The sequence below is a fragment of the Gasterosteus aculeatus genome, chromosome 3 (assembly GCF_964276395.1).
Source record: "Gasterosteus aculeatus chromosome 3, fGasAcu3.hap1.1, whole genome shotgun sequence".
NCBI lineage: Eukaryota > Metazoa > Chordata > Actinopteri > Perciformes > Gasterosteidae > Gasterosteus > Gasterosteus aculeatus.
The window spans coordinates 7,432,851-7,452,943 of NC_135690.1; the positions used below are offsets into that span (position 1 = coordinate 7,432,851).

The following is a 20,093-nucleotide window of genomic DNA, read 5'->3' on the forward strand; positions in this document are numbered from 1 at the left end:
GTACTTTTCACGGAGCAAAGCAGACTTGCAGGTAAGAATTCTGCCCAAAGAGTCCAAATTTCCCCACCTAAAACAGCTGACAGGAAGGTTCCACCGAGACTTGAACTCGGATTACTGGATTCAGAGTCCAGAGTGCTGACCATTACACCATGGAACCCTCGGATGAAGACAAAAACGAGCCAACTCAGCATGCCTGCGTGAGGGGCGAGATCTCCAAGACAAATGAGAGTGTTTTACTGCTGACAGAAGAAGCTCTACTTATTATTTGTGTCTCCGGGCATAAAGAAATTGAGGAAAGGGGGATTAAAAACCCTGCCCCGTGTGAGGGTCGAACTCACGGCCTTCAGATTATGAGACTGACGCGCTGCCTACTGCGCCAACGAGGCACAAAGGCTTCTCTGTGTACATATTTCCAGCGTAGGATTTCAAGTTGCAGTGTAGGAGTTGAAGCTGCCACGAAGTAAAGAGCAGCACGGGGTACGGCGATTTATAAACGGATAACCCAAAGGGCTTCTTCAGGGACTTTACACAGCGCCCCTCTGCCTTGACAAGTAAACCCCCTATTGATCTTTCAGTGACTATTACATCTACCACCAATGTCCAAATTGATGTTTTGGCTTGTTTTCTGTTGCCTTTTGTCCTCAATGTATTATTACAATGAAAGGTTTTAGGATTGCCCTTTTCTGTGCTTGGTCGTCCTAAAGGACTGAATGAAGTGGTGCAATGGCAAGTGGACAGGTTCTTTGATATTTGATATGACTATTCTCCATGGCAAGTCTTGTACTTTTCACGGAGCAAAGCAGACTTGCAGGTAAGAATTCTGCCCAAAGAGTCCAAATTTCCCCACCCAAAACAGCTGACAAGAAGGTTCCACCGAGACTTGAACTCGGATTACTGGATTCAGAGTCCAGAGTGCTGACCATTACACCATGGAACCCACGGATGAAGACAAAAACGAGCCAACTCAGCATGTCTGCGTGAGGGGCGAGATCTCCAAGACAAATGAGAGTGTTGTACTGCTGACAGAAGAAGCTCTACTTATTATTTGTGTCTCCGGGCATAAAGAAATTGAGGAAAGGGGGATTAAAAACCCTGCCCCGTGTGAGGGTCGAACTCACGGCCTTCAGATTATGAGACTGACGCGCTGCCTACTGCGCCAACGAGGCACAAAGGCTTCTCTGTGTACATATTTCCAGCGTAGGATTTCAAGTTGCAGTGTAGGAGTTCAAGTTGCCACGAAGTAAAGAGCAGCACGGGGTACGGCGATTTATAAACGGATAACCCAAAGGGCTTCTTCAGGGACTTTACACAGCGCCCCTCTGCCTTGACAAGTAAACCCCCTATTGATCTTTCAGTGACTATTACATCTACCACCAATGTCCAAATTGATGTTTAGGCTTGTTTTCTGTTGCCTTTTGTCCTCAATGTATTATTACAATGAAAGGTTTTAGGATTGCCCTTTTCTGTGCTTGGTCGTCCTAAAGGACTGAATGAAGTGGTGCAATGGCAAGTGGACAGGTTCTTTGATATTTGATATGACTCTTCTCCATGGCAAGTCTTGTACTTTTCACGGAGCAAAGCAGACTTGCAGGTAAGAATTCTGCCCAAAGAGTCCAAATTTCCCCACCCAAAACAGCTGACAGGAAGGTTCCACCGAGACTTGAACTCGGATTACTGGATTCAGAGTCCAGAGTGCTGACCATTACACCATGGAACCCACGGATGAAGACAAAAACGAGCCAACTCAGCATGTCTGCGTGAGGGGCGAGATCTCCAAGACAAATGAGAGTGTTGTACTGCTGACAGAAGAAGCTCTACTTATTATTTGTGTCTCCGGGCATAAAGAAATTGAGGAAAGGGGGATTAAAAACCCTGCCCCGTGTGAGGGTCGAACTCACAGCCTTCAGATTATGAGACTGACGCGCTGCCTACTGCGCCAACGAGGCACAAAGGCTTCTCTGTTTACATATTTCCAGCGTAGGAGTTCAAGTTTCAGTGTAGGAGTTCAAGTTGCCACGAAGTAAAGAGCAGCACGGGGTACGGCGATTTATAAACGGATAACCCAAAGGGCTTCTTCAGGGACTTTACACAGCGCCCCTCTGCCTTGACAAGTAAACCCCCTATTGATCTTTCAGTGACTATTACATCTACCACCAATGTCCAAATTGATGTTTTGGCTTGTTTTCTGTTGCCTTTTGTCCTCAATGTATTATTACAATGAAAGGTTTTAGGATTGCCCTTTTCTGTGCTTGGTCGTCCTAAAGGACTGAATGAAGTGGTGCAATGGCAAGTGGACAGGTTCTTTGATATTTGATATGACTATTCTCCATGGCAAGTCTTGTACTTTTCACGGAGCAAAGCAGACTTGCAGGTAAGAATTCTGCCCAAAGAGTCCAAATTTCCCCACCCAAAACAGCTGACAGGAAGGTTCCACCGAGACTTGAACTCGGATTACTGGATTCAGAGTCCAGAGTGCTGACCATTACACCATGGAACCCACGGATGAAGACAAAAACGAGCCAACTCAGCATGTCTGCGTGAGGGGCGAGATCTCCAAGACAAATGAGAGTGTTTTACTGCTGACAGAAGAAGCTCTACTTATTATTTGTGTCTCCGGGCATAAAGAAATTGAGGAAAGGGGGATTAAAAACCCTGCCCCGTGTGAGGGTCGAACTCACGGCCTTCAGATAATGAGACTGACGCGTTGCCTACTGCGCCAACGAGGCACAAAGGCTTCTCTGTGTACATATTTCCAGCGTAGGATTTCAAGTTGCAGTGTAGGAGTTGAAGCTGCCACGAAGTAAAGAGCAGCACGGGGTACGGCGATTTATAAACGGATAACCCAAAGGGCTTCTTCAGGGACTTTACACAGCGCCCCTCTGCCTTGACAAGTAAACCCCCTATTGATCTTTCAGTGACTATTACATCTACCACCAATGTCCAAATTGATGTTTTGGCTTGTTTTCTGTTGCCTTTTGTCCTCAATGTATTATTACAATGAAAGGTTTTAGGATTGCCCTTTTCTGTGCTTGGTCGTCCTAAAGGACTGAATGAAGTGGTGCAATGGCAAGTGGACAGGTTCTTTGATATTTGATATGACTATTCTCCATGGCAAGTCTTGTACTTTTCACGGAGCAAAGCAGACTTGCAGGTAAGAATTCTGCCCAAAGAGTCCAAATTTCCCCACCCAAAACAGCTGACAGGAAGGTTCCACCGAGACTTGAACTCGGATTACTGGATTCAGAGTCCAGAGTGCTGACCATTACACCATGGAACCCACGGATGAAGACAAAAACGAGCCAACTCAGCATGTCTGCGTGAGGGGCGAGATCTCCAAGACAAATGAGAGTGTTGTACTGCTGACAGAAGAAGCTCTACTTATTATTTGTGTCTCCGGGCATAAAGAAATTGAGGAAAGGGGGATTAAAAACCCTGCCCCGTGTGAGGGTCGAACTCACGGCCTTCAGATTATGAGACTGACGCGCTGCCTACTGCGCCAACGAGGCACAAAGGCTTCTCTGTGTACATATTTCCAGCGTAGGATTTCAAGTTGCAGTGTAGGAGTTCAAGTTGCCACGAAGTAAAGAGCAGCACGGGGTACGGCGATTTATAAACGGATAACCCAAAGGGCTTCTTCAGGGACTTTACACAGCGCCCCTCTGCCTTGACAAGTAAACCCCCTATTGATCTTTCAGTGACTATTACATCTACCACCAATGTCCAAATTGATGTTTTGGCTTGTTTTCTGTTGCCTTTTGTCCTCAATGTATTATTACAATGAAAGGTTTTAGGATTGCCCTTTTCTGTGCTTGGTCGTCCTAAAGGACTGAATGAAGTGGTGCAATGGCAAGTGGACAGGTTCTTTGATATTTGATATGACTATTCTCCATGGCAAGTCTTGTACTTTTCACGGAGCAAAGCAGACTTGCAGGTAAGAATTCTGCCCAAAGAGTCCAAATTTCCCCACCAAAAACAGCTGACAGGAAGGTTCCACCGAGACTTGAACTCGGATTACTGGATTCAGAGTCCAGAGTCACCATGGAACCCACGGATGAAGACAAAAACGAGCCAACTCAGCATGTCTGCGTGAGGGGCGAGATCTCCAAGACAAATGAGAGTGTTGTACTGCTGACAGAAGAAGCTCTACTTATTATTTGTGTCTCCGGGCATAAAGAAATTGAGGAAAGGGGGATTAAAAACCCTGCCCCGTGTGAGGGTCGAACTCACGGCCTTCAGATTATGAGACTGACGCGCTGCCTACTGCGCCAACGAGGCACAAAGGCTTCTCTGTGTACATATTTCCAGCGTAGGATTTCAAGTTGCAGTGTAGGAGTTCAAGTTGCCACGAAGTAAAGAGCAGCACGGGGTACGGCGATTTATAAACGGATAACCCAAAGGGCTTCTTCAGGGACTTTACACAGCGCCCCTCTGCCTTGACAAGTAAACCCCCTATTGATCTTTCAGTGACTATTACATCTACCACCAATGTCCAAATTGATGTTTAGGCTTGTTTTCTGTTGCCTTTTGTCCTCAATGTATTATTACAATGAAAGGTTTTAGGATTGCCCTTTTCTGTGCTTGGTCGTCCTAAAGGACTGAATGAAGTGGTGCAATGGCAAGTGGACAGGTTCTTTGATATTTGATATGACTCTTCTCCATGGCAAGTCTTGTACTTTTCACGGAGCAAAGCAGACTTGCAGGTAAGAATTCTGCCCAAAGAGTCCAAATTTCCCCACCCAAAACAGCTGACAGGAAGGTTCCACCGAGACTTGAACTCGGATTACTGGATTCAGAGTCCAGAGTGCTGACCATTACACCATGGAACCCACGGATGAAGACAAAAACGAGCCAACTCAGCATGTCTGCGTGAGGGGCGAGATCTCCAAGACAAATGAGAGTGTTGTACTGCTGACAGAAGAAGCTCTACTTATTATTTGTGTCTCCGGGCATAAAGAAATTGAGGAAAGGGGGATTAAAAACCCTGCCCCGTGTGAGGGTCGAACTCACAGCCTTCAGATTATGAGACTGACGCGCTGCCTACTGCGCCAACGAGGCACAAAGGCTTCTCTGTTTACATATTTCCAGCGTAGGAGTTCAAGTTTCAGTGTAGGAGTTCAAGTTGCCACGAAGTAAAGAGCAGCACGGGGTACGGCGATTTATAAACGGATAACCCAAAGGGCTTCTTCAGGGACTTTACACAGCGCCCCTCTGCCTTGACAAGTAAACCCCCTATTGATCTTTCAGTGACTATTACATCTACCACCAATGTCCAAATTGATGTTTTGGCTTGTTTTCTGTTGCCTTTTGTCCTCAATGTATTATTACAATGAAAGGTTTTAGGATTGCCCTTTTCTGTGCTTGGTCGTCCTAAAGGACTGAATGAAGTGGTGCAATGGCAAGTGGACAGGTTCTTTGATATTTGATATGACTATTCTCCATGGCAAGTCTTGTACTTTTCACGGAGCAAAGCAGACTTGCAGGTAAGAATTCTGCCCAAAGAGTCCAAATTTCCCCACCCAAAACAGCTGACAGGAAGGTTCCACCGAGACTTGAACTCGGATTACTGGATTCAGAGTCCAGAGTGCTGACCATTACACCATGGAACCCACGGATGAAGACAAAAACGAGCCAACTCAGCATGTCTGCGTGAGGGGCGAGATCTCCAAGACAAATGAGAGTGTTGTACTGCTGACAGAAGAAGCTCTACTTATTATTTGTGTCTCCGGGCATAAAGAAATTGAGGAAAGGGGGATTAAAAACCCTGCCCCGTGTGAGGGTCGAACTCACGGCCTTCAGATTATGAGACTGACGCGCTGCCTACTGCGCCAACGAGGCACAAAGGCTTCTCTGTGTACATATTTCCAGCGTAGGATTTCAAGTTGCAGTGTAGGAGTTCAAGTTGCCACGAAGTAAAGAGCAGCACGGGGTACGGCGATTTATAAACGGATAACCCAAAGGGCTTCTTCAGGGACTTTACACAGCGCCCCTCTGCCTTGACAAGTAAACCCCCTATTGATCTTTCAGTGACTATTACATCTACCACCAATGTCCAAATTGATGTTTTGGCTTGTTTTCTGTTGCCTTTTGTCCTCAATGTATTATTACAATGAAAGGTTTTAGGATTGCCCTTTTCTGTGCTTGGTCGTCCTAAAGGACTGAATGAAGTGGTGCAATGGCAAGTGGACAGGTTCTTTGATATTTGATATGACTATTCTCCATGGCAAGTCTTGTACTTTTCACGGAGCAAAGCAGACTTGCAGGTAAGAATTCTGCCCAAAGAGTCCAAATTTCCCCACCAAAAACAGCTGACAGGAAGGTTCCACCGAGACTTGAACTCGGATTACTGGATTCAGAGTCCAGAGTCACCATGGAACCCACGGATGAAGACAAAAACGAGCCAACTCAGCATGTCTGCGTGAGGGGCGAGATCTCCAAGACAAATGAGAGTGTTGTACTGCTGACAGAAGAAGCTCTACTTATTATTTGTGTCTCCGGGCATAAAGAAATTGAGGAAAGGGGGATTAAAAACCCTGCCCCGTGTGAGGGTCGAACTCACGGCCTTCAGATTATGAGACTGACGCGCTGCCTACTGCGCCAACGAGGCACAAAGGCTTCTCTGTGTACATATTTCCAGCGTAGGATTTCAAGTTGCAGTGTAGGAGTTCAAGTTGCCACGAAGTAAAGAGCAGCACGGGGTACGGCGATTTATAAACGGATAACCCAAAGGGCTTCTTCAGGGACTTTACACAGCGCCCCTCTGCCTTGACAAGTAAACCCCCTATTGATCTTTCAGTGACTATTACATCTACCACCAATGTCCAAATTGATGTTTAGGCTTGTTTTCTGTTGCCTTTTGTCCTCAATGTATTATTACAATGAAAGGTTTTAGGATTGCCCTTTTCTGTGCTTGGTCGTCCTAAAGGACTGAATGAAGTGGTGCAATGGCAAGTGGACAGGTTCTTTGATATTTGATATGACTCTTCTCCATGGCAAGTCTTGTACTTTTCACGGAGCAAAGCAGACTTGCAGGTAAGAATTCTGCCCAAAGAGTCCAAATTTCCCCACCCAAAACAGCTGACAGGAAGGTTCCACCGAGACTTGAACTCGGATTACTGGATTCAGAGTCCAGAGTGCTGACCATTACACCATGGAACCCACGGATGAAGACAAAAACGAGCCAACTCAGCATGTCTGCGTGAGGGGCGAGATCTCCAAGACAAATGAGAGTGTTGTACTGCTGACAGAAGAAGCTCTACTTATTATTTGTGTCTCCGGGCATAAAGAAATTGAGGAAAGGGGGATTAAAAACCCTGCCCCGTGTGAGGGTCGAACTCACAGCCTTCAGATTATGAGACTGACGCGCTGCCTACTGCGCCAACGAGGCACAAAGGCTTCTCTGTTTACATATTTCCAGCGTAGGAGTTCAAGTTTCAGTGTAGGAGTTCAAGTTGCCACGAAGTAAAGAGCAGCACGGGGTACGGCGATTTATAAACGGATAACCCAAAGGGCTTCTTCAGGGACTTTACACAGCGCCCCTCTGCCTTGACAAGTAAACCCCCTATTGATCTTTCAGTGACTATTACATCTACCACCAATGTCCAAATTGATGTTTTGGCTTGTTTTCTGTTGCCTTTTGTCCTCAATGTATTATTACAATGAAAGGTTTTAGGATTGCCCTTTTCTGTGCTTGGTCGTCCTAAAGGACTGAATGAAGTGGTGCAATGGCAAGTGGACAGGTTCTTTGATATTTGATATGACTATTCTCCATGGCAAGTCTTGTACTTTTCACGGAGCAAAGCAGACTTGCAGGTAAGAATTCTGCCCAAAGAGTCCAAATTTCCCCACCTAAAACAGCTGACAGGAAGGTTCCACCGAGACTTGAACTCGGATTACTGGATTCAGAGTCCAGAGTGCTGACCATTACACCATGGAACCCACGGATGAAGACAAAAACGAGCCAACTCAGCATGCCTGCGTGAGGGGCGAGATCTCCAAGACAAATGAGAGTGTTTTACTGCTGACAGAAGAAGCTCTACTTATTATTTGTGTCTCCGGGCATAAAGAAATTGAGGAAAGGGGGATTAAAAACCCTGCCCCGTGTGAGGGTCGAACTCACGGCCTTCAGATTATGAGACTGACGCGCTGCCTACTGCGCCAACGAGGCACAAAGGCTTCTCTGTGTACATATTTCCAGCGTAGGATTTCAAGTTGCAGTGTAGGAGTTGAAGCTGCCACGAAGTAAAGAGCAGCACGGGGTACGGCGATTTATAAACGGATAACCCAAAGGGCTTCTTCAGGGACTTTACACAGCGCCCCTCTGCCTTGACAAGTAAACCCCCTATTGATCTTTCAGTGACTATTACATCTACCACCAATGTCCAAATTGATGTTTTGGCTTGTTTTCTGTTGCCTTTTGTCCTCAATGTATTATTACAATGAAAGGTTTTAGGATTGCCCTTTTCTGTGCTTGGTCGTCCTAAAGGACTGAATGAAGTGGTGCAATGGCAAGTGGACAGGTTCTTTGATATTTGATATGACTATTCTCCATGGCAAGTCTTGTACTTTTCACGGAGCAAAGCAGACTTGCAGGTAAGAATTCTGCCCAAAGAGTCCAAATTTCCCCACCCAAAACAGCTGACAGGAAGGTTCCACCGAGACTTGAACTCGGATTACTGGATTCAGAGTCCAGAGTGCTGACCATTACACCATGGAACCCACGGATGAAGACAAAAACGAGCCAACTCAGCATGTCTGCGTGAGGGGCGAGATCTCCAAGACAAATGAGAGTGTTGTACTGCTGACAGAAGAAGCTCTACTTATTATTTGTGTCTCCGGGCATAAAGAAATTGAGGAAAGGGGGATTAAAAACCCTGCCCCGTGTGAGGGTCGAACTCACGGCCTTCAGATTATGAGACTGACGCGCTGCCTACTGCGCCAACGAGGCACAAAGGCTTCTCTGTGTACATATTTCCAGCGTAGGATTTCAAGTTGCAGTGTAGGAGTTGAAGCTGCCACGAAGTAAAGAGCAGCACGGGGTACGGCGATTTATAAACGGATAACCCAAAGGGCTTCTTCAGGGACTTTACACAGCGCCCCTCTGCCTTGACAAGTAAACCCCCTATTGATCTTTCAGTGACTATTACATCTACCACCAATGTCCAAATTGATGTTTTGGCTTGTTTTCTGTTGCCTTTTGTCCTCAATGTATTATTACAATGAAAGGTTTTAGGATTGCCCTTTTCTGTGCTTGGTCGTCCTAAAGGACTGAATGAAGTGGTGCAATGGCAAGTGGACAGGTTCTTTGATATTTGATATGACTATTCTCCATGGCAAGTCTTGTACTTTTCACGGAGCAAAGCAGACTTGCAGGTAAGAATTCTGCCCAAAGAGTCCAAATTTCCCCACCAAAAACAGCTGACAGGAAGGTTCCACCGAGACTTGAACTCGGATTACTGGATTCAGAGTCCAGAGTGCTGACCATTACACCATGGAACCCACAGACGGAGACAGAAACGAGCCAACTCACCAGGTCTGCGTGAGGGGCGAGATCTCCAAGACAAATGAGAGTGTTTTACTGCTGACAGAAGAAGCTCTACTTATTATTTGTGTCTCCGGGCATAAAGAAATTGAGGAAAGGGGGATTAAAAACCCTGCCCCGTGTGAGGGTCGAACTCACAGCCTTCAGATTATGAGACTGACGCGCTGCCTACTGCGCCAACGAGGCACAAAGGCTTCTCTGTTTACATATTTCCAGCGTAGGAGTTCAAGTTTCAGTGTAGGAGTTCAAGTTGCCACGAAGTAAAGAGCAGCACGGGGTACGGCGATTTATAAACGGATAACCCAAAGGGCTTCTTCAGGGACTTTACACAGCGCCCCTCTGCCTTGACAAGTAAACCCCCTATTGATCTTTCAGTGACTATTACATCTACCACCAATGTCCAAATTGATGTTTTGGCTTGTTTTCTGTTGCCTTTTGTCCTCAATGTATTATTACAATGAGATGTTTTAGGATTGCCCTTTTCTGTGCTTGGTCGTCCTAAAGGACTGAATGAAGTGGTGCAATGGCAAGTGGACAGGTTCTTTGATATGACTCTTCTCCATGGCAAGTCTTGTACTTTTCACGGAGCAAAGCAGACTTGCAGGTAAGAATTCTGCCCAAAGAGTCCAAATTTCCCCACCTAAAACAGCTGACAGGAAGGTTCCACCGAGACTTGAACTCGGATTACTGGATTCAGAGTCCAGAGTGCTGACCATTACACCATGGAACCCACGGATGAAGACAAAAACGAGCCAACTCAGCATGCCTGCGTGAGGGGCGAGATCTCCAAGACAAATGAGAGTGTTTTACTGCTGACAGAAGAAGCTCTACTTATTATTTGTGTCTCCGGGCATAAAGAAATTGAGGAAAGGGGGATTAAAAACCCTGCCCCGTGTGAGGGTCGAACTCACGGCCTTCAGATTATGAGACTGACGCGCTGCCTACTGCGCCAACGAGGCACAAAGGCTTCTCTGTGTACATATTTCCAGCTTAGGAGTTCAAGTTGCAGTGTAGGAGTTCAAGTTGCCACGAAGTAAAGAGCAGCACGGGGTACGGCGATTTATAAACGGATAACCCAAAGGGCTTCTTCAGGGACTTTACACAGCGCCCCTCTGCCTTGACAAGTAACCCCCTATTGATCTTTCAGTGACTATTACATCTACCACCAATGTCCAAATTGATGTTTTGGCTTGTTTTCTGTTGCCTTTTGTCCTCAATGTATTATTACAATGAAAGGTTTTAGGATTGCCCTTTTCTGTGCTTGGTCGGCCTAAATGTCTGAATGAAGTGGTTCAATTTGATATGACTCTTCTCCATGGCAAGTCTTGTACTTTTCACGGAGCAAAGCAGACTTGCAGGTAAGAATTCTGCCCAAAGAGTCCAAATTTCCCCACCCAAAACAGCTGACAGGAAGGTTCCACCGAGACTTGAACTCGGATTACTGGATTCAGAGTCCAGAGTGCTGACCATTACACCATGGAACCCACGGATGAAGACAAAAACGAGCCAACTCAGCATGTCTGCGTGAGGGGCGAGATCTCCAAGACAAATGAGAGTGTTGTACTGCTGACAGAAGAAGCTCTACTTATTATTTGTGTCTCCGGGCATAAAGAAATTGAGGAAAGGGGGATTAAAAACCCTGCCCCGTGTGAGGGTCGAACTCACGGCCTTCAGATTATGAGACTGACGCGCTGCCTACTGCGCCAACGAGGCACAAAGGCTTCTCTGTGTACATATTTCCAGCGTAGGATTTCAAGTTGCAGTGTAGGAGTTGAAGCTGCCACGAAGTAAAGAGCAGCACGGGGTACGGCGATTTATAAACGGATAACCCAAAGGGCTTCTTCAGGGACTTTACACAGCGCCCCTCTGCCTTGACAAGTAAACCCCCTATTGATCTTTCAGTGACTATTACATCTACCACCAATGTCCAAATTGATGTTTTGGCTTGTTTTCTGTTGCCTTTTGTCCTCAATGTATTATTACAATGAAAGGTTTTAGGATTGCCCTTTTCTGTGCTTGGTCGTCCTAAAGGACTGAATGAAGTGGTGCAATGGCAAGTGGACAGGTTCTTTGATATTTGATATGACTATTCTCCATGGCAAGTCTTGTACTTTTCACGGAGCAAAGCAGACTTGCAGGTAAGAATTCTGCCCAAAGAGTCCAAATTTCCCCACCCAAAACAGCTGACAGGAAGGTTCCACCGAGACTTGAACTCGGATTACTGGATTCAGAGTCCAGAGTGCTGACCATTACACCATGGAACCCACGGATGAAGACAAAAACGAGCCAACTCAGCATGTCTGCGTGAGGGGCGAGATCTCCAAGACAAATGAGAGTGTTGTACTGCTGACAGAAGAAGCTCTACTTATTATTTGTGTCTCCGGGCATAAAGAAATTGAGGAAAGGGGGATTAAAAACCCTGCCCCGTGTGAGGGTCGAACTCACGGCCTTCAGATTATGAGACTGACGCGCTGCCTACTGCGCCAACGAGGCACAAAGGCTTCTCTGTGTACATATTTCCAGCTTAGGAGTTCAAGTTGCAGTGTAGGAGTTCAAGTTGCCACGAAGTAAAGAGCAGCACGGGGTACGGCGATCTATAAACGGATAACCCAAAGGGCTTCTTCAGGGACTTTACACAGCGCCCCTCTGCCTTGACAAGTAAACCCCCTATTGATCTTTCAGTGACTATTACATCTACCATCAATGTCCAAATTGATGTTTTGGCTTGTTTTCTGTTGCCTTTTGTCCTCAATGAATTATTAAAATGAAAGGTTTTAGGATTGCCCTTTTCTGTGCTTGGTCGGCCTAAATGTCTGAATGAAGTGGTGCAATGGCAAGTGGACAGGTTCTTTGATATTTGATATGACTCTTCTCCATGGCAAGTCTTGTACTTTTCACGGAGCAAAGCAGACTTGCAGGTAAGAATTCTGCCCAAAGAGTCCAAATTTCCCCACCCAAAACAGCTGACAGGAAGGTTCCACCGAGACTTGAACTCGGATTACTGGATTCAGAGTCCAGAGTGCTGACCATTACACCATGGAACCCACGGATGAAGACAAAAACGAGCCAACTCACCAGGTCTGCGTGAGGGGCGAGATCTCCAAGACAAATGAGAGTGTTTTACTGCTGACAGAAGAAGCTCTACTTATTATTTGTGTCTCCGGGCATAAAGAAATTGAGGAAAGGGGGATTAAAAACCCTGCCCCGTGTGAGGGTCGAACTCACGGCCTTCAGATTATGAGACTGACGCGCTGCCTACTGCGCCAACGAGGCACAAAGGCTTCTCTGTGTACATATTTCCAGCTTAGGAGTTCAAGTTGCAGTGTAGGAGTTCAAGTTGCCACGAAGTAAAGAACAGCACGGGGTACGGCGATTTATAAACGGATAACCCAAAGGGCTTCTTCAGGGACTTTACACAGCGCTCCTCTGCCTTGACAAGTAAACCCCCTATTGATCTTTCAGTGACTATTACATCTACCACCAATGTCCAAATTGATGTTTTGGCTTGTTTTCTGTTGCCTTTTGTCCTCAATGTATTATTACAATGAAAGGTTTTAGGATTGCCCTTTTCTGTGCTTGGTCGTCCTAAAGGACTGAATGAAGTGGTGCAATGGCAAGTGGACAGGTTCTTTGATATTTGATATGACTATTCTCCATGGCAAGTCTTGTACTTTTCACGGAGCAAAGCAGACTTGCAGGTAAGAATTCTGCCCAAAGAGTCCAAATTTCCCCACCCAAAACAGCTGACAGGAAGGTTCCACCGAGACTTGAACTCGGATTACTGGATTCAGAGTCCAGAGTGCTGACCATTACACCATGGAACCCACGGATGAAGACAAAAACGAGCCAACTCAGCATGTCTGCGTGAGGGGCGAGATCTCCAGGACAAATGAGAGTGTTGTACTGCTGACAGAAGAAGCTCTACTTATTATTTGTGTCTCCGGGCATAAAGAAATTGAGGAAAGGGGGATTAAAAACCCTGCCCCGTGTGAGGGTCGAACTCACGGCCTTCAGATTATGAGACTGACGCGCTGCCTACTGCGCCAACGAGGCACAAAGGCTTCTCTGTGTACATATTTCGAGCTTAGGAGTTCAAGTTGCAGTGTAGGAGTTCAAGTTGCCACGAAGTAAAGAGCAGCACGGGGTACGGCGATTTATAAACGGATAACCCAAAGGGCTTCTTCAGGGACTTTACACAGCGCCCCTCTGCCTTGACAAGTAAACCCCCTATTGATCTTTCAGTGACTATTACATCTACCATCAATGTCCAAATTGATGTTTTGGCTTGTTTTCTGTTGCCTTTTGTCCTCAATGAATTATTACAATAAAAGGTTTTAGGATTGCCCTTTTCTGTGCTTGGTCGGCCTAAATGTCTGAATGAAGTGGTGCAATGGCAAGTGGACAGGTTCTTTGATATTTGATATTTGATATGACTCTTCTCCATGGCAAGTCTTGTACTTTTCACGGAGCAAAGCAGACTTGCAGGTAAGAATTCTGCCCAAAGAGTCCAAATTTCCCCACCCAAAACAGCTGACAGGAAGGTTCCACCGAGACTTGAACTCGGATTACTGGATTCAGAGTCCAGAGTGCTGACCATTACACCATGGAACCCACGGATGAAGACAAAAATGAGCCAACTCACCAGGTCTGCGTGAGGGGCGAGATCTCCAAGACAAATGAGAGTGTTTTACTGCTGACAGAAGAAGCTCTACTTATTATTTGTGTCTCCGGGCATAAAGAAATTGAGGAAAGGGGGATTAAAAACCCTGCCCCGTGTGAGGGTCGAACTCACGGCCTTCAGATTATGAGACTGACGCGCTGCCTACTGCGCCAACGAGGCACAAAGGCTTCTCTGTGTACATATTTCCAGCTTAGGAGTTCAAGTTGCAGTGTAGGAGTTCAAGTTGCCACGAAGTAAAGAGCAGCACGGGGTACGGCGATCTATAAACGGATAACCCAAAGGGCTTCTTCAGGGACTTTACACAGCGCCCCTCTGCCTTGACAAGTAAACCCCCTATTGATCTTTCAGTGACTATTACATCTACCATCAATGTCCAAATTGATGTTTTGGCTTGTTTTCTGTTGCCTTTTGTCCTCAATGAATTATTACAATGAAAGGTTTTAGGATTGCCCTTTTCTGTGCTTGGTCGGCCTAAATGTCTGAATGAAGTGGTGCAATGGCAAGTGGACAGGTTCTTTGATATTTGATATGACTCTTCTCCATGGCAAGTCTTGTACTTTTCACGGAGCAAAGCAGACTTGCAGGTAAGAATTCTGCCCAAAGAGTCCAAATTTCCCCACCCAAAACAGCTGACAGGAAGGTTCCACCGAGACTTGAACTCGGATTACTGGATTCAGAGTCCAGAGTGCTGACCATTACACCATGGAACCCACGGATGAAGACAAAAACGAGCCAACTCACCAGGTCTGCGTGAGGGGCGAGATCTCCAAGACAAATGAGAGTGTTTTACTGCTGACAGAAGAAGCTCTACTTATTATTTGTGTCTCCGGGCATAAAGAAATTGAGGAAAGGGGGATTAAAAACCCTGCCCCGTGTGAGGGTCGAACTCACGGCCTTCAGATTATGAGACTGACGCGCTGCCTACTGCGCCAACGAGGCACAAAGGCTTCTCTGTGTACATATTTCCAGCTTAGGAGTTCAAGTTGCAGTGTAGGAGTTCAAGTTGCCACGAAGTAAAGAACAGCACGGGGTACGGCGATTTATAAACGGATAACCCAAAGGGCTTCTTCAGGGACTTTACACAGCGCTCCTCTGCCTTGACAAGTAAACCCCCTATTGATCTTTCAGTGACTATTACATCTACCACCAATGTCCAAATTGATGTTTTGGCTTGTTTTCTGTTGCCTTTTGTCCTCAATGTATTATTACAATGAAAGGTTTTAGGATTGCCCTTTTCTGTGCTTGGTCGTCCTAAAGGACTGAATGAAGTGGTGCAATGGCAAGTGGACAGGTTCTTTGATATTTGATATGACTATTCTCCATGGCAAGTCTTGTACTTTTCACGGAGCAAAGCAGACTTGCAGGTAAGAATTCTGCCCAAAGAGTCCAAATTTCCCCACCCAAAACAGCTGACAGGAAGGTTCCACCGAGACTTGAACTCGGATTACTGGATTCAGAGTCCAGAGTGCTGACCATTACACCATGGAACCCACGGATGAAGACAAAAACGAGCCAACTCAGCATGTCTGCGTGAGGGGCGAGATCTCCAGGACAAATGAGAGTGTTGTACTGCTGACAGAAGAAGCTCTACTTATTATTTGTGTCTCCGGGCATAAAGAAATTGAGGAAAGGGGGATTAAAAACCCTGCCCCGTGTGAGGGTCGAACTCACGGCCTTCAGATTATGAGACTGACGCGCTGCCTACTGCGCCAACGAGGCACAAAGGCTTCTCTGTGTACATATTTCGAGCTTAGGAGTTCAAGTTGCAGTGTAGGAGTTCAAGTTGCCACGAAGTAAAGAGCAGCACGGGGTACGGCGATTTATAAACGGATAACCCAAAGGGCTTCTTCAGGGACTTTACACAGCGCCCCTCTGCCTTGACAAGTAAACCCCCTATTGATCTTTCAGTGACTATTACATCTACCATCAATGTCCAAATTGATGTTTTGGCTTGTTTTCTGTTGCCTTTTGTCCTCAATGAATTATTACAATAAAAGGTTTTAGGATTGCCCTTTTCTGTGCTTGGTCGGCCTAAATGTCTGAATGAAGTGGTGCAATGGCAAGTGGACAGGTTCTTTGATATTTGATATTTGATATGACTCTTCTCCATGGCAAGTCTTGTACTTTTCACGGAGCAAAGCAGACTTGCAGGTAAGAATTCTGCCCAAAGAGTCCAAATTTCCCCACCCAAAACAGCTGACAGGAAGGTTCCACCGAGACTTGAACTCGGATTACTGGATTCAGAGTCCAGAGTGCTGACCATTACACCATGGAACCCACGGATGAAGACAAAAATGAGCCAACTCACCAGGTCTGCGTGAGGGGCGAGATCTCCAAGACAAATGAGAGTGTTTTACTGCTGACAGAAGAAGCTCTACTTATTATTTGTGTCTCCGGGCATAAAGAAATTGAGGAAAGGGGGATTAAAAACCCTGCCCCGTGTGAGGGTCGAACTCACGGCCTTCAGATTATGAGACTGACGCGCTGCCTACTGCGCCAACGAGGCACAAAGGCTTCTCTGTGTACATATTTCCAGCTTAGGAGTTCAAGTTGCAGTGTAGGAGTTCAAGTTGCCACGAAGTAAAGAGCAGCACGGGGTACGGCGATTTATAAACGGATAACCCAAAGGGCTTCTTCAGGGACTTTACACAGCGCCCCTCTGCCTTGACAAGTAAACCCCCTATTGATCTTTCAGTGACTATTACATCTACCATCAATGTCCAAATTGATGTTTTGGCTTGTTTTCTGTTGCCTTTTGTCCTCAATGAATTATTACAATGAAAGGTTTTAGGATTGCCCTTTTCTGTGCTTGGTCGGCCTAAATGTCTGAATGAAGTGGTGCAATGGCAAGTGGACAGGTTCTTTGATATTTGATATGACTCTTCTCCATGGCAAGTCTTGTACTTTTCACGGAGCAAAGCAGACTTGCAGGTAAGAATTCTGCCCAAAGAGTCCAAATTTCCCCACCCAAAACAGCTGACAGGAAGGTTCCACCGAGACTTGAACTCGGATTACTGGATTCAGAGTCCAGAGTGCTGACCATTACACCATGGAACCCACGGATGAAGACAAAAACGAGCCAACTCAGCATGTCTGCGTGAGGGGCGAGATCTCCAAGATAAATGAGAGTGTTGTACTGCTGACAGAAGAAGCTCTACTTATTATTTGTGTCTCCGGGCATAAAGAAATTGAGGAAAGGGGGATTAAAAACCCTGCCCCGTGTGAGGGTCGAACTCACGGCCTTCAGATTATGAGACTGACGCGCTGCCTACTGCGCCAACGAGGCACAAAGGCTTCTCTGTGTACATATTTCCAGCTTAGGAGTTCAAGTTGCAGTGTAGGAGTTCAAGTTGCCACGAAGTAAAGAGCAGCACGGGGTACGGCGATTTATAAACGGATAACCCAAAGGGCTTCTTCAGGGACTTTACACAGCGCCCCTCTGCCTTGACAAGTAAACCCCCTATTGATCTTTCAGTGACTATTACATCTACCATCAATGTCCAAATTGATGTTTTGGCTTGTTTTCTGTTGCCTTTTGTCCTCAATGAATTATTACAATGAAAGGTTTTAGGATTGCCCTTTTCTGTGCTTGGTCGGCCTAAATGTCTGAATGAAGTGGTGCAATGGCAAGTGGACAGGTTCTTTGATATTTGATATGACTCTTCTCCATGGCAAGTCTTGTACTTTTCACGGAGCAAAGCAGACTTGCAGGTAAGAATTCTGCCCAAAGAGTCCAAATTTCCCCACCCAAAACAGCTGACAGGAAGGTTCCACCGAGACTTGAACTCGGATTACTGGATTCAGAGTCCAGAGTGCTGACCATTACACCATGGAACCCACGGATGAAGACAAAAACGAGCCAACTCAGCATGTCTGCGTGAGGGGCGAGATCTCCAAGACAAATGAGAGTGTTGTACTGCTGACAGAAGAAGCTCTACTTATTATTTGTGTCTCCGGGCATAAAGAAATTGAGGAAAGGGGGATTAAAAACCCTGCCCCGTGTGAGGGTCGAACTCACGGCCTTCAGATTATGAGACTGACGCGCTGCCTACTGCGCCAACGAGGCACAAAGGCTTCTCTGTGTACATATTTCCAGCTTAGGAGTTCAAGTTGCAGTGTAGGAGTTCAAGTTGCCACGAAGTAAAGAGCAGCACGGGGTACGGCGATTTATAAACGGATAACCCAAAGGGCTTCTTCAGGGACTTTACACAGCGCCCCTCTGCCTTGACAAGTAAACCCCCTATTGATCTTTCAGTGACTATTACATCTACCATCAATGTCCAAATTGATGTTTTGGCTTGTTTTCTGTTGCCTTTTGTCCTCAATGAATTATTACAATGAAAGGTTTTAGGATTGCCCTTTTCTGTGCTTGGTCGGCCTAAATGTCTGAATGAAGTGGTGCAATGGCAAGTGGACAGGTTCTTTGATATTTGATATGACTCTTCTCCATGGCAAGTCTTGTACTTTTCACGGAGCAAAGCAGACTTGCAGGTAAGAATTCTGCCCAAAGAGTCCAAATTTCCCCACCCAAAACAGCTGACAGGAAGGTTCCACCGAGACTTGAACTCGGATTACTGGATTCAGAGTCCAGAGTGCTGACCATTACACCATGGAACCCACGGATGAAGACAAAAACGAGCCAACTCACCAGGTCTGCGTGAGGGGCGAGATCTCCAAGACAAAAGAGAGTGTTTTACTGCTGACAGAAGAAGCTCTACTTATTATTTGTGTCTCCGGGCATAAAGAAATTGAGGAAAGGGGGATTAAAAACCCTGCCCCGTGTGAGGGTCGAACTCACGGCCTTCAGATTATGAGACTGACGCGCTGCCTACTGCGCCAACGAGGCACAAAGGCTTCTCTGTGTACATATTTCCAGCTTAGGAGTTCAAGTTGCAGTGTAGGAGTTCAAGTTGCCACGAAGTAAAGAGCAGCACGGGGTACGGCGATTTATAAACGGATAACCCAAAGGGCTTCTTCAGGGACTTTACACAGCGCTCCTCTGCCTTGACAAGTAAACCCCCTATTGATCTTTCAGTGACTATTACATCTACCACCAATGTCCAAATTGATGTTTTGGCTTGTTTTCTGTTGCCTTTTGTCCTCAATGTATTATTACAATGAAAGGTTTTAGGATTGCCCTTTTCTGTGCTTGGTCGTCCTAAAGGACTGAATGAAGTGGTGCAATGGCAAGTGGACAGGTTCTTTGATATTTGATATGACTATTCTCCATGGCAAGTCTTGTACTTTTCACGGAGCAAAGCAGACTTGCAGGTAAGAATTCTGCCCAAAGAGTCCAAATTTCCCCACCCAAAACAGCTGACAGGAAGGTTCCACAGAGACTTGAACTCGGATTACTGGATTCAGAGTCCAGAGTGCTGACCATTACACCATGGAACCCACGGATGAAGACAAAAACGAGCCAACTCAGCATGTCTGCGTGAGGGGCGAGATCTCCAAGACAAATGAGAGTGTTGTACTGCTGACAGAAGAAGCTCTACTTATTATTTGTGTCTCCGGGCATAAAGAAATTGAGGAAAGGGGGATTAAAAACCCTGCCCCGTGTGAGGGTCGAACTCACAGCCTTCAGATTATGAGACTGACGCGCTGCCTACTGCGCCAACGAGGCACAAAGGCTTCTCTGTTTACATATTTCCAGCGTAGGAGTTCAAGTTTCAGTGTAGGAGTTCAAGTTGCCACGAAGTAAAGAGCAGCACGGGGTACGGCGATTTATAAACGGATAACCCAAAGGGCTTCTTCAGGGACTTTACACAGCGCCCCTCTGCCTTGACAAGTAAACCCCCTATTGATCTTTCAGTGACTATTACATCTACCACCAATGTCCAAATTGATGTTTTGGCTTGTTTTCTGTTGCCT

At 46.1% G+C, this 20,093-nt stretch overlaps 49 non-coding genes across 49 annotated transcripts; all 49 read right to left on the reverse strand.

Annotated features, from left to right (window-relative positions):
- Positions 1-85: 85 nt before the first annotated feature.
- Positions 86-157, reverse strand: trnaq-cug (transfer RNA glutamine (anticodon CUG)). The gene has a single exon. It is a non-coding gene; the product is annotated as a tRNA-Gln (tRNA).
- A 156-nt stretch (positions 158-313) lies between these two features.
- On the reverse strand, positions 314-386 carry trnam-cau (transfer RNA methionine (anticodon CAU)). The gene has a single exon. It is a non-coding gene; the product is annotated as a tRNA-Met (tRNA).
- Positions 387-865: 479 nt separating this feature from the next.
- On the reverse strand, positions 866-937 carry trnaq-cug (transfer RNA glutamine (anticodon CUG)). Its single transcript has one exon. It is a non-coding gene; the product is annotated as a tRNA-Gln (tRNA).
- A 156-nt stretch (positions 938-1,093) lies between these two features.
- On the reverse strand, positions 1,094-1,166 carry trnam-cau (transfer RNA methionine (anticodon CAU)). The gene has a single exon. It is a non-coding gene; the product is annotated as a tRNA-Met (tRNA).
- Positions 1,167-1,645: 479 nt separating this feature from the next.
- trnaq-cug (transfer RNA glutamine (anticodon CUG)) lies at positions 1,646-1,717 on the reverse strand. The gene has a single exon. It is a non-coding gene; the product is annotated as a tRNA-Gln (tRNA).
- A 156-nt stretch (positions 1,718-1,873) lies between these two features.
- Positions 1,874-1,946, reverse strand: trnam-cau (transfer RNA methionine (anticodon CAU)). Its single transcript has one exon. It is a non-coding gene; the product is annotated as a tRNA-Met (tRNA).
- A 479-nt stretch (positions 1,947-2,425) lies between these two features.
- trnaq-cug (transfer RNA glutamine (anticodon CUG)) lies at positions 2,426-2,497 on the reverse strand. Its single transcript has one exon. It is a non-coding gene; the product is annotated as a tRNA-Gln (tRNA).
- Positions 2,498-3,205: 708 nt separating this feature from the next.
- trnaq-cug (transfer RNA glutamine (anticodon CUG)) lies at positions 3,206-3,277 on the reverse strand. Its single transcript has one exon. It is a non-coding gene; the product is annotated as a tRNA-Gln (tRNA).
- A 156-nt stretch (positions 3,278-3,433) lies between these two features.
- On the reverse strand, positions 3,434-3,506 carry trnam-cau (transfer RNA methionine (anticodon CAU)). Its single transcript has one exon. It is a non-coding gene; the product is annotated as a tRNA-Met (tRNA).
- A 696-nt stretch (positions 3,507-4,202) lies between these two features.
- Positions 4,203-4,275, reverse strand: trnam-cau (transfer RNA methionine (anticodon CAU)). The gene has a single exon. It is a non-coding gene; the product is annotated as a tRNA-Met (tRNA).
- Positions 4,276-4,754: 479 nt separating this feature from the next.
- On the reverse strand, positions 4,755-4,826 carry trnaq-cug (transfer RNA glutamine (anticodon CUG)). Its single transcript has one exon. It is a non-coding gene; the product is annotated as a tRNA-Gln (tRNA).
- A 156-nt stretch (positions 4,827-4,982) lies between these two features.
- On the reverse strand, positions 4,983-5,055 carry trnam-cau (transfer RNA methionine (anticodon CAU)). Its single transcript has one exon. It is a non-coding gene; the product is annotated as a tRNA-Met (tRNA).
- A 479-nt stretch (positions 5,056-5,534) lies between these two features.
- On the reverse strand, positions 5,535-5,606 carry trnaq-cug (transfer RNA glutamine (anticodon CUG)). Its single transcript has one exon. It is a non-coding gene; the product is annotated as a tRNA-Gln (tRNA).
- A 156-nt stretch (positions 5,607-5,762) lies between these two features.
- Positions 5,763-5,835, reverse strand: trnam-cau (transfer RNA methionine (anticodon CAU)). Its single transcript has one exon. It is a non-coding gene; the product is annotated as a tRNA-Met (tRNA).
- A 696-nt stretch (positions 5,836-6,531) lies between these two features.
- trnam-cau (transfer RNA methionine (anticodon CAU)) lies at positions 6,532-6,604 on the reverse strand. Its single transcript has one exon. It is a non-coding gene; the product is annotated as a tRNA-Met (tRNA).
- A 479-nt stretch (positions 6,605-7,083) lies between these two features.
- On the reverse strand, positions 7,084-7,155 carry trnaq-cug (transfer RNA glutamine (anticodon CUG)). The gene has a single exon. It is a non-coding gene; the product is annotated as a tRNA-Gln (tRNA).
- A 156-nt stretch (positions 7,156-7,311) lies between these two features.
- trnam-cau (transfer RNA methionine (anticodon CAU)) lies at positions 7,312-7,384 on the reverse strand. The gene has a single exon. It is a non-coding gene; the product is annotated as a tRNA-Met (tRNA).
- A 479-nt stretch (positions 7,385-7,863) lies between these two features.
- Positions 7,864-7,935, reverse strand: trnaq-cug (transfer RNA glutamine (anticodon CUG)). The gene has a single exon. It is a non-coding gene; the product is annotated as a tRNA-Gln (tRNA).
- A 156-nt stretch (positions 7,936-8,091) lies between these two features.
- trnam-cau (transfer RNA methionine (anticodon CAU)) lies at positions 8,092-8,164 on the reverse strand. Its single transcript has one exon. It is a non-coding gene; the product is annotated as a tRNA-Met (tRNA).
- A 479-nt stretch (positions 8,165-8,643) lies between these two features.
- trnaq-cug (transfer RNA glutamine (anticodon CUG)) lies at positions 8,644-8,715 on the reverse strand. Its single transcript has one exon. It is a non-coding gene; the product is annotated as a tRNA-Gln (tRNA).
- A 156-nt stretch (positions 8,716-8,871) lies between these two features.
- On the reverse strand, positions 8,872-8,944 carry trnam-cau (transfer RNA methionine (anticodon CAU)). The gene has a single exon. It is a non-coding gene; the product is annotated as a tRNA-Met (tRNA).
- A 479-nt stretch (positions 8,945-9,423) lies between these two features.
- Positions 9,424-9,495, reverse strand: trnaq-cug (transfer RNA glutamine (anticodon CUG)). Its single transcript has one exon. It is a non-coding gene; the product is annotated as a tRNA-Gln (tRNA).
- Positions 9,496-9,651: 156 nt separating this feature from the next.
- Positions 9,652-9,724, reverse strand: trnam-cau (transfer RNA methionine (anticodon CAU)). The gene has a single exon. It is a non-coding gene; the product is annotated as a tRNA-Met (tRNA).
- A 472-nt stretch (positions 9,725-10,196) lies between these two features.
- On the reverse strand, positions 10,197-10,268 carry trnaq-cug (transfer RNA glutamine (anticodon CUG)). The gene has a single exon. It is a non-coding gene; the product is annotated as a tRNA-Gln (tRNA).
- A 156-nt stretch (positions 10,269-10,424) lies between these two features.
- On the reverse strand, positions 10,425-10,497 carry trnam-cau (transfer RNA methionine (anticodon CAU)). Its single transcript has one exon. It is a non-coding gene; the product is annotated as a tRNA-Met (tRNA).
- Positions 10,498-10,950: 453 nt separating this feature from the next.
- trnaq-cug (transfer RNA glutamine (anticodon CUG)) lies at positions 10,951-11,022 on the reverse strand. The gene has a single exon. It is a non-coding gene; the product is annotated as a tRNA-Gln (tRNA).
- A 156-nt stretch (positions 11,023-11,178) lies between these two features.
- On the reverse strand, positions 11,179-11,251 carry trnam-cau (transfer RNA methionine (anticodon CAU)). The gene has a single exon. It is a non-coding gene; the product is annotated as a tRNA-Met (tRNA).
- Positions 11,252-11,730: 479 nt separating this feature from the next.
- Positions 11,731-11,802, reverse strand: trnaq-cug (transfer RNA glutamine (anticodon CUG)). Its single transcript has one exon. It is a non-coding gene; the product is annotated as a tRNA-Gln (tRNA).
- Positions 11,803-11,958: 156 nt separating this feature from the next.
- trnam-cau (transfer RNA methionine (anticodon CAU)) lies at positions 11,959-12,031 on the reverse strand. Its single transcript has one exon. It is a non-coding gene; the product is annotated as a tRNA-Met (tRNA).
- Positions 12,032-12,510: 479 nt separating this feature from the next.
- trnaq-cug (transfer RNA glutamine (anticodon CUG)) lies at positions 12,511-12,582 on the reverse strand. Its single transcript has one exon. It is a non-coding gene; the product is annotated as a tRNA-Gln (tRNA).
- A 156-nt stretch (positions 12,583-12,738) lies between these two features.
- On the reverse strand, positions 12,739-12,811 carry trnam-cau (transfer RNA methionine (anticodon CAU)). The gene has a single exon. It is a non-coding gene; the product is annotated as a tRNA-Met (tRNA).
- A 479-nt stretch (positions 12,812-13,290) lies between these two features.
- Positions 13,291-13,362, reverse strand: trnaq-cug (transfer RNA glutamine (anticodon CUG)). The gene has a single exon. It is a non-coding gene; the product is annotated as a tRNA-Gln (tRNA).
- A 156-nt stretch (positions 13,363-13,518) lies between these two features.
- On the reverse strand, positions 13,519-13,591 carry trnam-cau (transfer RNA methionine (anticodon CAU)). The gene has a single exon. It is a non-coding gene; the product is annotated as a tRNA-Met (tRNA).
- Positions 13,592-14,077: 486 nt separating this feature from the next.
- Positions 14,078-14,149, reverse strand: trnaq-cug (transfer RNA glutamine (anticodon CUG)). The gene has a single exon. It is a non-coding gene; the product is annotated as a tRNA-Gln (tRNA).
- A 156-nt stretch (positions 14,150-14,305) lies between these two features.
- trnam-cau (transfer RNA methionine (anticodon CAU)) lies at positions 14,306-14,378 on the reverse strand. The gene has a single exon. It is a non-coding gene; the product is annotated as a tRNA-Met (tRNA).
- A 479-nt stretch (positions 14,379-14,857) lies between these two features.
- trnaq-cug (transfer RNA glutamine (anticodon CUG)) lies at positions 14,858-14,929 on the reverse strand. Its single transcript has one exon. It is a non-coding gene; the product is annotated as a tRNA-Gln (tRNA).
- Positions 14,930-15,085: 156 nt separating this feature from the next.
- trnam-cau (transfer RNA methionine (anticodon CAU)) lies at positions 15,086-15,158 on the reverse strand. Its single transcript has one exon. It is a non-coding gene; the product is annotated as a tRNA-Met (tRNA).
- A 479-nt stretch (positions 15,159-15,637) lies between these two features.
- trnaq-cug (transfer RNA glutamine (anticodon CUG)) lies at positions 15,638-15,709 on the reverse strand. Its single transcript has one exon. It is a non-coding gene; the product is annotated as a tRNA-Gln (tRNA).
- A 156-nt stretch (positions 15,710-15,865) lies between these two features.
- trnam-cau (transfer RNA methionine (anticodon CAU)) lies at positions 15,866-15,938 on the reverse strand. Its single transcript has one exon. It is a non-coding gene; the product is annotated as a tRNA-Met (tRNA).
- A 486-nt stretch (positions 15,939-16,424) lies between these two features.
- Positions 16,425-16,496, reverse strand: trnaq-cug (transfer RNA glutamine (anticodon CUG)). The gene has a single exon. It is a non-coding gene; the product is annotated as a tRNA-Gln (tRNA).
- Positions 16,497-16,652: 156 nt separating this feature from the next.
- On the reverse strand, positions 16,653-16,725 carry trnam-cau (transfer RNA methionine (anticodon CAU)). The gene has a single exon. It is a non-coding gene; the product is annotated as a tRNA-Met (tRNA).
- Positions 16,726-17,204: 479 nt separating this feature from the next.
- Positions 17,205-17,276, reverse strand: trnaq-cug (transfer RNA glutamine (anticodon CUG)). The gene has a single exon. It is a non-coding gene; the product is annotated as a tRNA-Gln (tRNA).
- A 156-nt stretch (positions 17,277-17,432) lies between these two features.
- trnam-cau (transfer RNA methionine (anticodon CAU)) lies at positions 17,433-17,505 on the reverse strand. Its single transcript has one exon. It is a non-coding gene; the product is annotated as a tRNA-Met (tRNA).
- Positions 17,506-17,984: 479 nt separating this feature from the next.
- On the reverse strand, positions 17,985-18,056 carry trnaq-cug (transfer RNA glutamine (anticodon CUG)). Its single transcript has one exon. It is a non-coding gene; the product is annotated as a tRNA-Gln (tRNA).
- A 156-nt stretch (positions 18,057-18,212) lies between these two features.
- Positions 18,213-18,285, reverse strand: trnam-cau (transfer RNA methionine (anticodon CAU)). Its single transcript has one exon. It is a non-coding gene; the product is annotated as a tRNA-Met (tRNA).
- Positions 18,286-18,764: 479 nt separating this feature from the next.
- On the reverse strand, positions 18,765-18,836 carry trnaq-cug (transfer RNA glutamine (anticodon CUG)). The gene has a single exon. It is a non-coding gene; the product is annotated as a tRNA-Gln (tRNA).
- A 156-nt stretch (positions 18,837-18,992) lies between these two features.
- On the reverse strand, positions 18,993-19,065 carry trnam-cau (transfer RNA methionine (anticodon CAU)). The gene has a single exon. It is a non-coding gene; the product is annotated as a tRNA-Met (tRNA).
- Positions 19,066-19,544: 479 nt separating this feature from the next.
- On the reverse strand, positions 19,545-19,616 carry trnaq-cug (transfer RNA glutamine (anticodon CUG)). Its single transcript has one exon. It is a non-coding gene; the product is annotated as a tRNA-Gln (tRNA).
- Positions 19,617-19,772: 156 nt separating this feature from the next.
- On the reverse strand, positions 19,773-19,845 carry trnam-cau (transfer RNA methionine (anticodon CAU)). Its single transcript has one exon. It is a non-coding gene; the product is annotated as a tRNA-Met (tRNA).
- Between the last annotated feature and the right edge of the window lie 248 nt (positions 19,846-20,093).